The sequence below is a fragment of the Bos grunniens genome, chromosome X (genome assembly GCF_055505025.1).
Source record: "Bos grunniens cultivar Pamir isolate PY7600 chromosome X, Bosgru_T2T1.0, whole genome shotgun sequence".
In the NCBI taxonomy this organism is placed as follows: Eukaryota; Metazoa; Chordata; class Mammalia; order Artiodactyla; family Bovidae; genus Bos; species Bos grunniens.
In genome coordinates this window covers 57,049,999-57,065,308 of record NC_141194.1, presented here as the reverse complement: position 1 = coordinate 57,065,308, position 15,310 = coordinate 57,049,999, and the positions used below count along the sequence as shown (strand labels likewise).

General features: G+C 39.9%; 1 protein-coding gene across 5 annotated transcripts in view; it reads left to right on the top strand.

Annotated features, from left to right (window-relative positions):
- JADE3 (jade family PHD finger 3) overlaps window positions 1-15,310 on the top strand; it is a 138,442-nt gene that overhangs the window by 38,312 nt on the left and 84,820 nt on the right. Inside the window, exon 1 of one of the 5 annotated variants that reach the window (XM_086386504.1) lies at window positions 14,975-15,072. The exons of the other annotated variants lie outside the window; for them this stretch is intronic. The gene's annotated coding sequence lies outside the window, so the exon portion shown is untranslated. Of the gene's footprint in view, window positions 1-14,974; window positions 15,073-15,310 lie in introns of those variants that run through there. 5 annotated transcript variants of the gene reach the window in all.

Genomic DNA, 15,310 nt, shown 5'->3' with positions numbered 1-15,310 from the left:
GGTCTTGATCCCTGTCTCCTGTACAATGTCACGAACCTCATTCCATAGTTCATCAAGCACTCTATCTATCAGATCTAGACCCTTAAATCTATTTCTCACTTCCACTGTATAATCATAAGGGATTTGATTTAGGTCATACCTGAATGGTCTCATGGTTTTCCCTAGTTTCCTCAATTTAAGTCTGAATTTGGCAATAAGGTGTTCATGGTCTGAGCCACAATCAGCTCCTGGTCTTGTTTTTGCTGACTGTATAGAGCTTCTCCATCTTTAGCTGCAAAGAATATAATCAGTCTGATTTCAGTGTTGACCATCTGGTGATGTCCATGTATAGAGTCTTCTCTTATGTTGTTGGAAGAGGGTGTTTGTTATGACCAGTGCATTTTCTTGGCAAAACTCTATTAGTCTTTGCCCTGCTTCATTCCGTATTCCAAGGCCAAATTTGCCTGTTACTCCAGGTGTTTCTTGACTTCCTACTTTTGCATTCCAGTCCCCTATAATGAAAAGGACATCTTTTTTGGGAGAATGTGGTCCACTGGAGAAGGGAATGGCAAACCAGTTCAGTATTCTTGCCTTGAGAACCCCATGAACAGTATGAAAAGGCAAAATGATAGAATACTGAAAGAGAAACTCCCCAGGTCAGTAGGTGCCCAATATGCTACTGGAGATCAGTGGAGAAATAACTCCAGAAAGAATGAAGGGATGGAGCCAAAGCAAAAAGAATACCCAGCTGTGGATGTGACTGGTGATAGAAGCAAGGTCCGATGCTGTAAAGAGCAATATTGCATAGGAACCTGGAATGTCAGGTCCATGAATCAAGGCAAATTGGAAGTGGTCAAACAGGAGATGGCAAGAGTGAATGTCGACATTCTAGGAATCAGCGAACTCAAATGGACTGGAATGGGTGAATTTAACTCAGATGACCATTATATCTGCTACTGTGGGCAGGAATCCCTCAGAAGAAATGGAGTAGTTATCATGGTCAACAAAAGAGTCCGAAATGCAGTACTTGGATGCAATCTCAAAAACGACAGAATGATCTCTGTTCGTTTCCAAGGCAAACCATTCAATATCACAGTAATCCAAGTCTATGGCCCAACCAGTAAGGCTGAAGAAGCTGAAGTTGAACGGTTCTATGAAGACCTACAAGACCTTTTAGAACTAACACCCAAAAAAGATGTCCTTTTCATTATAGGGGACTGGGCTTGCTTTACTCACTGCAATTTTGACTTTACGTGTTCTGTTCCTAGTCACTGCCAATGAAGATTCAGGTTAAGTACCAAGTGTTATTGATAGGCAGACAAGAATTCAAAGGAAGGGAAGTTTACATGCTAAAGAAGGATAAAGGGGGCAAACGGAGTAGTGGTGGTGGCAGTGAGCAAAGAGAGAAAGCCTTAATTATATGTACATATAGCATAAGCAACAGTCTAAAATATAAGTGAAAGTAGAATGTACCTGAAGAGAAAGTGAATAGGTCGTAATTGCACAACTGTATTCATAATCTCAAAGTGAGCGCATCCATTTAACCAGTGCCCAGGTCAAGAAAAAGAACATCATCAGCACCTCAGAGGGCCCCTTCTTGACAATGACTTTCCCCTTCCCTCTACCCTGAAGGTTACCAAGTTAGTGCTATCTTGAATTCCATCAATATAGATTAATGCCATCTTTTCACTTTGTGTAGATGGAAAATACATGTATATAATACATCATACGGTTTTTAAAAATCTATACTGTGATGAACATGTCTCATCTGAACATTCTCACACATCTTTTGAGGAACAAATGTGTGCATTTCTGTCAGATATATAACTAAGAGTTGAGTCATAGGGTATGCTTATGATAAGCTTTAGTAGAAGTTGTCAGACAGCTTTTCAAAGCATTTTTACTAATTTCCATTCTTGCCAGCAGCATACAAAAGGTACCATTTGTTCACATCTTCGATAACACTTGTGTTATTAATTTTTTTTTAATTTTTATTCTCAATATTGTATTGGTTTTGCCATATATCAACATGAATCCGCCACAGGTTCTTTACCCCTGGGCCACCAGGGAAAGCCCTAGGCAACCACTAATCTACTTTCTGTCTCTACAGGTTTGCCTTTTGTGGGCATTTTGTATAAATAGGTTCATACACTATATGCTCTTTTGTGTCTGGCTTCTTTCATGTGTCACATTGCTTTTGAGATTCATCCATGAATATGCCATGTATCAGTAATTCATTCCTTTTTATTGTTGGATGGTATTACATTATATGAATATAAGACATGATTATTCTCTGTGGATGGACATTTTTGGTGTTTCCAGTTTGGGATTCTCATGAGTAATGCTCCTGTGAACATTTATGTACATGTCCTCATGTGGGCATATGTTTTCATTTCTCTTGAGCAGATTCCTAGGAGTAGAATTGCTGAGTTGTGTGGTAAATTTATGCTTAACTTCTTAAAGAAACTGCCAAACTGTTTTCCAAGGTGGCTGAACCAAGTTATAGACCCACCAACCCCTGGAGAATGTTCCATATTCACTTGAAAAGCATGTGTATTTTGTAAATGAGAGGTGTGTTTTGTAAATGCCAGCTAGGTCAATTTTGTGGTAGTGTTGTGTAAGTTTTCTATATTCTTGCTCGATTTTCTTTCGAGTTCTGTTGCCTTATCTAGTTCTGTTAGCAAAAGTGGGATGTTGAACTCTGTTAGTGTGAATTCTCTGTTTCTTCAGTTCTTTGTCTTTAGTTTTCAGCAGTTTGATTATGATGTGTCTGGGTGTAGATTTCTTTGTATTTATTATGTTTGATATTCTCTCAGCTTGTTGGCAGTTTTCAGCCATTTTTTTCTTCAGATATTTTTCGACAACACACTCTTTTTCTTCTCTGTATTGGATTCCAGTTACACAAATGTTAGATCGTTTATTTCTATACTACAGGTCTCTGACACTTTGATTCCCCCCGCACAGTCTTTTTTCTTTCTGTTATTTAAATTTACTACTTAGTCTGTTTTCAGTTTCACTGCCTCTTGCATTCTGCTATTGAATTCTTCCAGTCAGTTTTTTATTTCAGTTATTTTATTTTCCAATTCTAAAGTTTTAATTTGGTTATCCTTTATATCGTCTCTGTACTTTGCCAATAACTTTCTGTTTACCTTTATTTCAAGAGTGTTCAAGTCTGGTGATTGCTCATTTGAGCATTTTTATAATAGCTGCTTTTACCTACTTGTTAGATAATTTCAACATTTGGGTCATCTCACTGTTGGCATCTGTTGATTGTCTTTTCCCATGTTAGTTGGCATTTTTTTTTTTTTAGGTTTTATCCTGGACATTCTGAATATAATTAGACTCTGGATCTTGTTTCAGTCTAATGGAGAATGTTGATTATTTGTTCAGCCGTCAGTTGACCTGGTTAGGTTTTGACTGCAAGTTTCAGCTCACTTTCTGTAATGGGCTGTAGTTCCAATATGAGTTCAGTATTCAGTGCCTTTGCAGTGCTATTTAGATCTGTCCCATGTGTGATGCTCACTGGTCAGTCTGAGACCTGAGTGTCTCTTAGCTCAGTTCTCAAAGTCTTTGACACGCTAATTAGGATCAAATCCACACATACACGATGGGGTGGTGATCACAGTTGTTCATAAGCAGCTTTATGGGTTAGCTTTCCTGAGGTCTTCCCTATTCATTATTACCTTACCATGGTACTTTCTGGTTTTTTAGAGGTTTCCTTTCCAGTCCTCTATAGTCAGGAACCACCTGCTTTCATGATGTACTGCCTCCAGGGCATAAAGGACAGGCAGACAGAAAGAAAGCAAGAAAAAACAGTGGGACTTGGTTTTGCCCTTTTGGAGCTAAGCTATAAGCTCCACCAAATGGAATGGAACGTTCTTTCCCTCAAGAGTTTTAACTCCTACAGTCTCACTATGCCAGTCAATTTTGTTGCTATTGGCACAACCTCCACCATGAGATTTTCTGGATATGAGAGAAAGGAGGAAAAGGAGAGAAAACCCCAGGGAATTTCCCCCCAGTCTTTCTGAGTTTTAAAAGTTCCCTTTTCCAAAAACAGCTCCTTGAGCCAGAATATGTGTTCTAAACATAGTGCTCACTTTCAGGTTTTGGTATGTTTTCAGGCCAGGGAATACTGGAGGAAAAAAAGGAGTGAAGTTCAGTTGTACTGGGCACTCTGATACTCTTTCCTGATTCACCTGCTGATAATATACTTTCAGGAATTCTGTAACAGCTGCCCAAGCATTCTATGCAGATTTTATAGCTGCTGCTTTCAGTGGACAGAAAGGTAAATATGGTGACTCCATCTTACTTGCAACCAGAAGTCTTAACTGGTATTTTAAATGATGTTTTCAATTGGCTTCCTCAACTCCCCAAAGTATTTATGTCTCTGAAATAATAGTTTCAAACATGCAGTGTTTGGTGTAGTTAAGTGGACAAAAGTTTCTAAGTGTAAGCAGAGAAGCTGCACTATTGGCAGAATCATCATCTCCTGAAAAAGCCACTTTTCTGCAAGGCATATATGGTAACTTCATCCGGAAGCACAGTTCTTTGTCCTCATGCAGCATATCATTGACCTCCTTGTTTTCCTTGGCCTTGCCTCTTTGTCACATTCTCTTACTTCTGACCTGCTGTTTTTCAGTAACCTTTGCCCCTCAGGACTTCATTCATCAACTCCTTTCTCCTCCTACTCCCTCCCCCATTAGTCTCTAGTTTCCCTACACTCTCTTATTGCGAACATTACATTCTTCCATTTTATCACCAGACCCTGTCTTCCATGGATAAATACACTGCTCTTGGGATGTAAGTGCTTAAACTTGAAGGATGGAGAAGCTAGGCTGGGGAGATGGAGGATGAGTAAGCAGCTTTTGCTTATAGATTAGGGCCAGACCTGAGTCCCTGCAAGGCATTGTGGTGGTCTAGCCAGCTGCTGTTTCAGCATATTAAGGCTTTTCCTCTCATACAGTATTTCTGGTGAGAGTGGGTCCAGGTCTGGTGGAGCTCCAGCATAGCCAGAAATATTGGTCCAAAAAGAAGGTAGTGCTCAAGCCACACTAACCTCATTAACTTGGGAATAAATCAGAGCCTTCTGAGCTATTTTGTTTTGCTGTTAATTGTGAGATTTAATAGGAAGAAACTATTAAATAAGTTACTTTTATGCAAGCATTTCCTATTGTTTGTTATGGTAGTACAGAATTACTGCAGGAAGGAAATCCTAAAAGGGCAAAAACACGTGGACAAAGCACAAGTTTTTAGGTTGCAGCACACTTTCAATATTTTTATGGTGGAAGCATAACATTCCTTAAAAACCACAGTGGGCTTCCCAGATGTCTCTTCAGATCCGTCAGGTTCCAGGCATGCAAAGACTGCTCAACTCATAATCTTCTGGGCCTGTATTAACTATGTATATTAACTATGTGTAGATAAAACTTGTAGGTACACAAAAGATATGGTACTTTTTGGAAAGAAAATCATCAGGTACAGCATGTTGTCTCATTTACTCCCACTGAAATTCATTATCTTCTTGTCTGAGAACAGGGCAGCAGCAGGGAGCTGCCTGAGTTCTGACCCACTGTTTTTATTGCCAGACTGGCCCTCCTTACACAAGGACAGGTCAATGATACTCTTTTCCCCTGATTAAATTTTTATTTTTTCAGGTCAATGATAACTGTTTTTCACTGCTAAGATTTTTATTTTTTTTCTTTTGGTAGTAGCCAAAGCAACTAGTTAGAATAATGAGTGTGTTTTCTTTTTAACTCTTTCATTTTACACAGTAATGCTCATTTCAGTGGCATGTTTCTGTGGAGATCTCTTTCACTATCAGAGCAATTTGACTTTGGTACTAGAAAAACAGTAAGTCACAGAAACAGTGATTAAATAGGCAATAGTTAATTATGTACATAAAGTCAACCAAGGCATGAGAATTAAAGTGAGCTTTATTTAAGGCCAGTATAGTTCCTGAACATCCCCTGCCCGCCCCCTAAACCTGTAATAATTTTCAGGCCCAATTAAGTGAATTTTTCCTCATTGATTGTGAAATATTCCCAGGTAAAACCATTAAAGGCTATATTGATTTTGGATTGTTGCATTATTTTTTAAAGTTTGTCTTGGGATAACTGTTGAATTTTCCAGAGTGTGTGAGCTCTAAACTGAGGTTCTTACCTAACCTTGATGGAACCTGAGAGCTAGAAGGGCTTTGGGGATCATCAAATCCAGGTACCTTCCCAGTGCAAGAATCCTCTCCACAATATTCTGTCAGACAGTTGTTTGACTCTTTACCACTTTTCTCCCCAAAGAATATATATATTTTTCCTCCATACATTTTTGATGCTATTCACTTATCTTTCCATGATAGATCATTTTCTTATTCCCAAGCCAAGATGTGCCTTCTAGGGTCTCTCACCATTATTCCTAGCTTCTCCATTACTGCACAAAGCAAATCTCCTTCACCCAACATAGTTAAAGCCATCTATTTTCCTACTTTCCCTTTCTCCCACCTGTGACCCCAGGCTAAAAAAGTTAGTGGTTCTTTCAACAGCTTCTGTCAAGGATTTTTAACGCAGTGGAAAATTTAAAGAATAATATAATGAACCAACCAAAATTATCAACAATAAAGATTTTATCGGGCTTCCCTGATAGCTCAGTTGACAAAGAATCTGCCTGCAATGCAGGAGACCCTGGTTTGATTCCTGGGTCAGGAAGATCCGCTGGAGAAGGGATAGGCTACCCACTCCAGTATTCTTGGGTTTCCCTGGTGATTCAGCTGGTAAAGAATCCGCCTGCCATGCGGGAGACCTGGATTCAGTCCCTGGGTTGGGAAGATCCCCTGGAGAAGGGAACGGTTACCCACTCCAGTATTCTGGCCTGGAAAATTCCATGGACTATATAATCCATGGGGTTGCAAAGAGTCGGACACGACTGAGCAACTTGCACTTCACTTCACGATTTTATCATATTTTTCTTAAGTAAAAGAATTAAAGCATTACAGAAATGGTTATTTCTCCTTTGATCACCCCTTCTAGTGTCTTCATCCTCCCTCTCAGTGTCATGCATGCATACATATATATATATATATAAACAACATATAGACTTGTTTTAATTTACACAAATGGTGTTATTATGGATGTGTCTATATATTTTGTCCATACAGCAAATGTCTTAAATCTTTTCATATGTTTTGTATTAATTTTCCCGTACTGTGTATTGTATTAGTCATTATATATATAAAACATAAAATATTTGGCTGTCTGTCATCTGGGCATTTGGTCGGTAGTTCTGCCTCTCTTGAAATTAGATGATGTGGCTATGTGACTTTCTTTCGTCAATAAAATGTCAGTAAAAGTAACAGGTGCATTTTCAAATGGAAGTTTTAAGAGCCAGTATGAGATTACCATATTTCATTCCCCTGACAAATAGAGATGGGCTCTCCCTGTCAGCCTGGGCCTGAGAAAGTCTTGGACTTTCCTGCCAATTCACTTTTTAAACATGTAGTGTAAGGAATAAATAGACTTGCTGTATTAAGCCACTGGAGAAGGCAATGGCACCCCACTCCAGTACTCTTGCCTAGAAAATCCCATGGACGGAGGAGCCTGGTGGGCTGCAGTTCATGGGGTTGCTAAGAGTCGGACACGACTGAGCGACTTCACTTTCACTTTTCACTTTCTTGCACTGGAGAAGGATATGGCAGCCCACTCCAGTGTTCTTGCCTGGAGAATCCCAGGGATGGGGGAGCCTGGTGGGCTGCCGTCTATGGGGTCACACAGAGTCGGACACGACTGAAGCGACTTAGCAGCAGCATTAAGCCAGTGAGATTTTAGGTTCCTTTCATTAATTTGGCAAACTTATCCCATCCTGATTTATAATTACACCTACATCACTGATTTTAGCAGCTGCAAAGGATACTTCACAGTTTGAATAGACCTTATTCTATCTAGCCATTCTCCTATTGACAGAAGAAGCCTAAAGATTTACTGAATTTTGCTATTATAAACAGTTTTGTATTGGTAATTGTGTAAATTTGTGAGTTTCTCCAGAATATATCATCTAGAAATAGGATTAGCTGGATCACAGGGTATGGATATTTTCAGTTTTACAGGATTCTGTCTTTGCTATCTAAAGTGGCTATATCAATTTACATTCTCACCTTTTCAACTGTCATTTGTGTGACATGATTCCCAAACCTTTTTTCTAATCTTAGTTCCCCTCTCTGGATTCACTTTTGTTGGTTATTGTTTCTTTGTGATACTGAGACTGGAACTTGCTTGTCCTGTTGTTGTCCAACTGAGGTAGATGATATATTTTTGAATCCAGCCCAAGTTGAGTAGCTGTATCACCCTGGGATATTTGCTGACATAGAAAACTGAACATCTATCATCCTGTATTTAGAATATATCCTGTATTTAAGAGTTTAAAAACTTCCAGTGGCTTTACATATGTTCTCATTCAATTTCATACTGTTTTTGCTTATATTAGCTTTTGACTTTTGCCCTTTCCTCTGATGTTACCCCTCCTACGTCAGTAATCCTAGGTTCATCTACATTACTGATCAAAGTTTGGATCAACCAGGGCCAAGGACATAGCTCTGTGTCCTACCATGCGACACGTTTCAGGTTTGCCTGTCTGCAGGATTCTCCATCTTATCAACTGGAAAATCCTGATGGCCTTTGTCAGCTACGCCACATATACTCTAACTAAAAAGAATTATCCCAATAAATGAATTGAGTGACTGGAACAGAAAGAAGTCTGGGGTAAGTTGGGTATGTCATGATTTTAGAGAGTCTGTGGTGAGTGTTAGTGATTATTTTTTCTTTTTCAAGTACTTATCCAACTAGTGCTTTATTAATCTGGTATAGAATTTAATTTGGAGTGAGATTCAAGTTTTTTATCAGTAATAATTATACCCTTTGAAAATAAGAGAGATTTTTGCCTCTCTGCAGTCTGTTCAGAGGTCTGGTTTTTGTGAGTTTTCATAGATGAAAGGAAGTGATTCTGCTGTCATAGCTGCAAATAGTTTTTTATCCCTGGGGAGAGGAACAGGGAGGTTTTTAGGATTATGAGCAGCCGAATGCCTGTGCTCTCTTCCCCAGCCAATGTCTTTTCTTCCAGCAACAGAACCAGACCGTTTCATGGTTTAGGAACTAAAAGGATTCCCTCGGCCAGTAGCTGACATTAGGCTTGTTGATGGTCTTTCTCTTGTTCTTTGGGACCAACTGCATGTCTAATTCTTGTTCCTGTTTTTGTATTAGGTTTCTTAGTTACATGTGTCAGCATCCCAACTCAGATTAGCCTAACAAAGGAAAAGAAAGTTTACTGGTTTATGAATAACCCCATGGATGGCTGGCTGCCTTTAGAAATGGCTGCATTCTCTCACTCATCACATCCCTGATCCTCCTCTCACATTTGCCTTCCTCTTAGTTTCACTCACAGGCAGGCTCTCTGCAGCAGATGCATTACTTGTTTTCCAGTACTTTTGTCAAAACCCTTGAATGACTTGTTGATCTAGCCTGGTTCATGTGCCTTAGGCTCAAGAGATATGTATGTGTTGGGAAGCGAGGCAGAGATTGCCCTTACCCAGACTGCATGAACTGAGAGTTAGCCCTCATTCATTCCTCTTTCATTTTCATACATTTGCTTAGTGCCCACTGTGTGATAGATGTCATATTAGGCTCAGGGGTTATTATAGTGAACAACATAGTCAAAGTCTCTGCCTTCATTTTTTCAAAAGATTTTCTGATTATTTGGTTGTGCTGGGTCTTAGTTGTGGCAGGCAGGATCTTTAGTTGTGGTAGGTGAACTTTTGTGGCATGTAGGATCTAATTCCCTGACCAGGGATCAAGCCACTGGGCCACCAGGGAAGCTCCATCTCTGCCTTCTTGAAGTGTATAAGTGTTTTATTAAATGGACTTTAATCTGCTCACAGTAATAAAGGAGGAGTTACTGGTGCCGGAAGGCAAATGACAGGGGTTCTGACCTACTGTGGGGCAGGTAAGGGAATGCTACCCTGAGGAAGTGCTTCATGGATTGAAATCTGACATGAGTAGGAGTTAGCTGTGGGAAGTAGATAGGAAGATTGATGGCCAGCAATTGGTGGAGGAAGGTGGAATGTAAAGGGCCTTGGAGGTGGAAAGGAGCACATTCCAGGCACTGAAAGAAGGGCAGGATGTTTGGATCATAGAGACTGAGGGGCAGAGAGGTACATGTGGGGCTGGAGAAGTAGGTTGGTGCCACTTCTTGCAAGGCCTCAGGGCTTGGCAAGAGGTTTGGAAACCATATAAATAGCTCTAGTCCGTGTGGGTAACTCACTTCCTTCAGCTGAGTCTAGATAATTAACTAGCCAGGATTACCCACATGGTTGGGACTTAAATCTAGGCACATCACAGTATCTGTCACGCGTCTAGACCTGGCTCAGGCATTGCGTCTCCCAGGAAGCAGTCCTTCCTGCCAGTGGGAAAGGGTAGGTGTTCCTCCATTCATGCTGCTCAGAAGACTCTCATGGTTTTATACCCCATCTACACCTGGGCAGGACATGTTGATGCCAACCCAGGCTAATGATTGGCACTTGTGTAAAAAAGTGTTGTCAAAGCAGGCCTGACTTGGAAGGGTCCCTTTGCTGGCATCTGGATCTTGGTTTTCAGGGGGATTCGCACCAGTACCATTCCCAGAACTGAGAAGGGTGGCCCAGTGTGCCTGAACTGTTTATACAAACAATGTGGTTTCTGGTGAACACCTGCTTTCCTTCTTGAGGTCTAGAATTTTTATATTTGCCAATCAGAGGGTGCCTATGTGGTCAACCTCCAATCAAAATTATGGGCACTGAATCCCTAATGAGCTTCCTTAGTGGACGAGCTTCCTTAGTGGACAACATTTCATGTGTGTTGTCACAGCTTGTTGCTAGGGAAATTAAGGTATCCCATGTGACTCCACTGGGAGAGGACTCTTGAAAGTTTGTGCCTGGTCTCCCTGTATTTCAGTCCACTGATTTTGCTTTGTATCTCTTCACTGTAATAAATCATAGGCGATGAGTGGTTATATGCTGAGCTCTGTGAATCTTCCTAGTGCATCACAGAACTTGGGGTGGTCTTGGGAAGTCCTGACACAGCACCCCTGAAAAACCATTGTTAAGCATTTTTCAACACTTATTTTCGAAGGAGTGAATGAGTCTGGTGAGGAGCTAGGGCAGAGAAAGAGGCTCTCTGGTGGTGGCACTGACTCTACTCTCCTTTTGTTGGTTCTAAACTTGTACTTTCCACTCTACTGAACTTTAGGCCTGTGGAGGCCTGCAAGGGAACCTGTGACTGGGGATCAATGGAAAGGTTTTACACTAAGGAGTCACGATCAGATTTACATTTGGGGAAGAATAAATGCCCAAGAATTGTCAGGAGAATTTGTAAGTAGAGTTTGCTTTACCAGAATAAAACTTATTACAAAGCCAGTGTCATAAAAGTAGTGTTATAATGGACTAAAAATTTGATGTAACAGCCAGATTTCCTGAATTCCAGCCCACGTACCTTCATCAAATTTTTATTGAGTTCTTTGATAAACTCTGTAAGAGTGAACATGTGAAACTCAGTTCCTTTTCTGGTTTACTTCTAAGACAGATTATGCAAAAGCAAACATTATTTATACTGTCTGCAGTGGAACCCTCTGAACTTCTTTTTAGGTGGTTGGGATGCTGTCAGCTGTCAAAGTAGGAATGTGGGGTTCTGAATTCAGAACATGGGGAAAACAGTAACTAAATAATCAACTTTTACTCCCTCCTATGAATTGCTGATATTTCACATGCTAACAGCTTAGGAGTAATTTTGGCACTTTGGAGTTTTATAGTTTTTCAATTGGTAAAAAATATTCCTATTTTCACAATCTGCCACCATTGTTTTATCTTTCTTTTCATGTCAGGGCTGATGTTTCCTAAGGGGAAACCTAATTAGACCATGTGATAATCTTCTTGGGGAAATAGAGAAAGTTGGTTATTTAAAACACTAGATGAAAGATCTTATTTTCTTCAAAAACCTTTGAAAGAATAAAACATCCTGTACTGAGGGAACAGAGGTGGGATGATGGAGTTCTGCTGTCCCTGTTTTGCATTTCTGTCAGTAAACTTGAAAGCACAGGATCTTCTGACCATTGAAGCTGAAATTATGTATTCACTGTTTCTCATGAAATAACATTTACCATTAAAAAGAGATTGCATTTATATTTGTCTTGGGAAAATTTCTATGCAGGAAATTCATAAGTTCAAGACCCGCAATAGTACACAAAAGCATCACATTGATTACATGTCCCATGTATTGGCTGATTCCTGAAATAGTGTCTCAGAAGGATTAAAATTGAGCCTCTGTTCTGAGCACGTGGTGTTGACTGTGGCTTGGGAATGTGCCAGTTAGTCGCAGCACCTGCGCCTCCTCACAGGGTCTTGTTGCTGCTGTCCAGGAAGATGGAGGAAAACTGCCTCAGCATTCCAGCCACAGATGCAAGGCTAGAAATCCTGTCTCTGAGGCTTCTTCTCCTGCTCTGACTAACAGGAGATCCAGAAACAATAGTCTAGCCAGCTGGCTGCAATGCTGGGGCAGGAAGAGCAGCAAAAATGAGAATAAAATCATCTCCCCCCAACCCCCAAGCCCACACTGATAATAACGATTAGACACCTTTTTGTTGACAACCTCATCTTACATTAAACAACATTTAAGAATCCTGGGTGTGATGGCCTATTTGCAGTGTGTAAATAGAACATGGGAAGAGGATGCTCAGATCTGACCTAGAAATTCGAGATGTAGGTGGAGAGACCTAACACCCCACTGGGGACTCACAGGCCAATTACCTTGAGTCTGGTAACTGGAATACAACTCCTAAAGGAAACTAGGTGTTTTGAACTAAGAAATAATATATGTATAGGTGAGGCTTCTTGCATTTTTCCTTTGTTTATTATAAGTCCTCAAAAGTTCATAGAAATTAAGGTTTTTCAGAGTGTGTGAGAGCTTTGGAGACAAAGGAAGAGAAGCAAAGGATAGGGCCTTTTCTTTTTTTTTTTTGTTCGTGAGCAAGATCCTGCCGTATTAGATGGAACGATATGAAATTGCTGATACTCAAACATTTTTACCTTCAACAATGGCAATTTCATATGATTTAACTTGATATGTCTAAACTAATTTCACCACACAAATGCTTTGAAAATATTCTCAGCTTATTTTATTGGGCATAACTTCATCAGAGGAGGAAGGAGATCATAAATTCTTACAAAGTCATTTATAAAAATTTATGACATAATCATCACTTATCAAATATGTTCTAAGCAATTCTATTGAAGTATAACTGATACATTAAAACCACACATTCCATTGTATACAATTTGATGAGTTTGGACTCTGCATATACCTGTGAAACCATCACTACAATCAAAGTAATAGACATATCCATCACCTTCAGAAGTTTCCTTATGCCTCTTTTTTGTGATAAGAACACTTAACATGAGATTTACCCTAGTAGATCTCTGGAACTTAATTCATCTTGCAGTTTTGAAATTTTACACTGATTGAACAATAATGTCGCATTTTCCCTTTCTCACAGTCCTTGGCAACCACCATTCTACTGCCTGATTCTGTGAGTTTGACTATTTTAGATACCTCATATAAATGAAATCATGCAGTATTTTTCCTGGCTTATTTCACTTAGCATAATGTCCTCCAGGTTCATTCATGTTGTCATAAATGAAAGGATTCCCTTCTTTTTTTAAGGCCAAGTAATATTCCATTGTGTGTATATACCACATTTTCTTCATCCATTCATCTGTCAAATGGACATTTGGATTTTTTTATATATCTTCACTACTGTGAATAATGCTGCAGTGAATATGGGAGAGCCAATATCTCTTTGAGATTCTGACTTCAGTTATTTTGGATATATGTGGCTAACAGGTGTGTGTGTGTCTATATATATATAAAGGTGCTCAACATCACTAATCATCAGAGAAATGCAAATCAAAACCACAATATCACCTCACACCTATTAGGATAGCTATTATATATAAAAAAGCTAAGTGTTGGTGAAGATGTAGAGAAATTAGAACTCTTTACTCCCACACTATTGGTGGGAATGTAAAATTGTGCAGCCACTATGAAAAACAGTATGCAGATTCTTCAAAAATTAAGAATAACAGCTACCATGTGATCCAGCAATCTCACTTACAAAAACAATGTTTGTTTTTAACTTGGATATTCTTGAGAGAGAATCCCAAAGAAATCCAGAGCCCCAAGGCCTGCTGCCTTAAATATAATGGCATTGTGATCAGTGGTCTAGATAGACTGGCTGCTGCTGCTGCTAAGTCGCTTCAGTCGCGTCTGACTCTGTGCGACCCCGTAGACAGCAGCCCACCAGGCTCCCCCCTCCCTGGGATTCTCCAGGCAAGAACACTGGAGTGGGTTGCCATTTCCTTCTCCAATAGGTAGACTGGGGTAGCCTGGAATTTTTAGTTCATTTCTGGCTCAGTACCTCATTCACTAGGCTTTCTTAGGCAGTCATTAGGCCTGACTATAAATCAGTTGTTATTCTGACATTTCATAACTTCGTTCTCAAAATGCATGTTGGAGACACTCCCTTGTTCATAATGTTTTTGGGGCTCTCCTTTTTGGAATTACCTTTGGAGCCATTTAATAAACCACATGCAGAATTGATTATTCACTTCATTCATTCAATAAGTGTTTCAGTTTTTTCAAATTTATTTATTCTTTTTATTGAAGGATAATTGCTTTATAGAATTTTGTTTTCTGTCAAACCTCAACATGAATCAGCCATAGGTATACATATATCCCCTCCCTTTTGAACCTCCCTCCCATCTCCCTCCCCATCCCACCCCTCTAGGTTGATACAGAACCCCTGTTTGAGTTTCCTGAGCCATACAGCAAATTCCCATTGGCTATCTATTTTACATATGGTAATGTAAGTTTCCATGTTGTTCTTTCCATACATCTCACCCTCTCCTCCCTGCTCCCATTTACAAGGTTGGCCACTATATCAGATACAGAAGCAGATGACATGGACATAGAAGGTGGTCCAGGGAAGGAGTGTGAACAGATCCATGTGTGCAGGAAAGCACCAGGACATGTGAGTGGGGAGCAATGAGTGGCGCATCTTCCCTAGAGAAGAGACTGTGCAAGGAAAATAACACTGGAAAGGTGACCCACAGCCACATTGTGGAATGCCTTGGATACTAAGCTTGGGAGTCTGAAATTTGTGCTGTGAACAGTAGGGAGCCATTGAAGGTTTTATGCTTTTAGAGTTTTTAACTGCCGCTAATGACAGTAGAATTGGAATTGTAAATCAGTCTTGCAATTTATTTTCC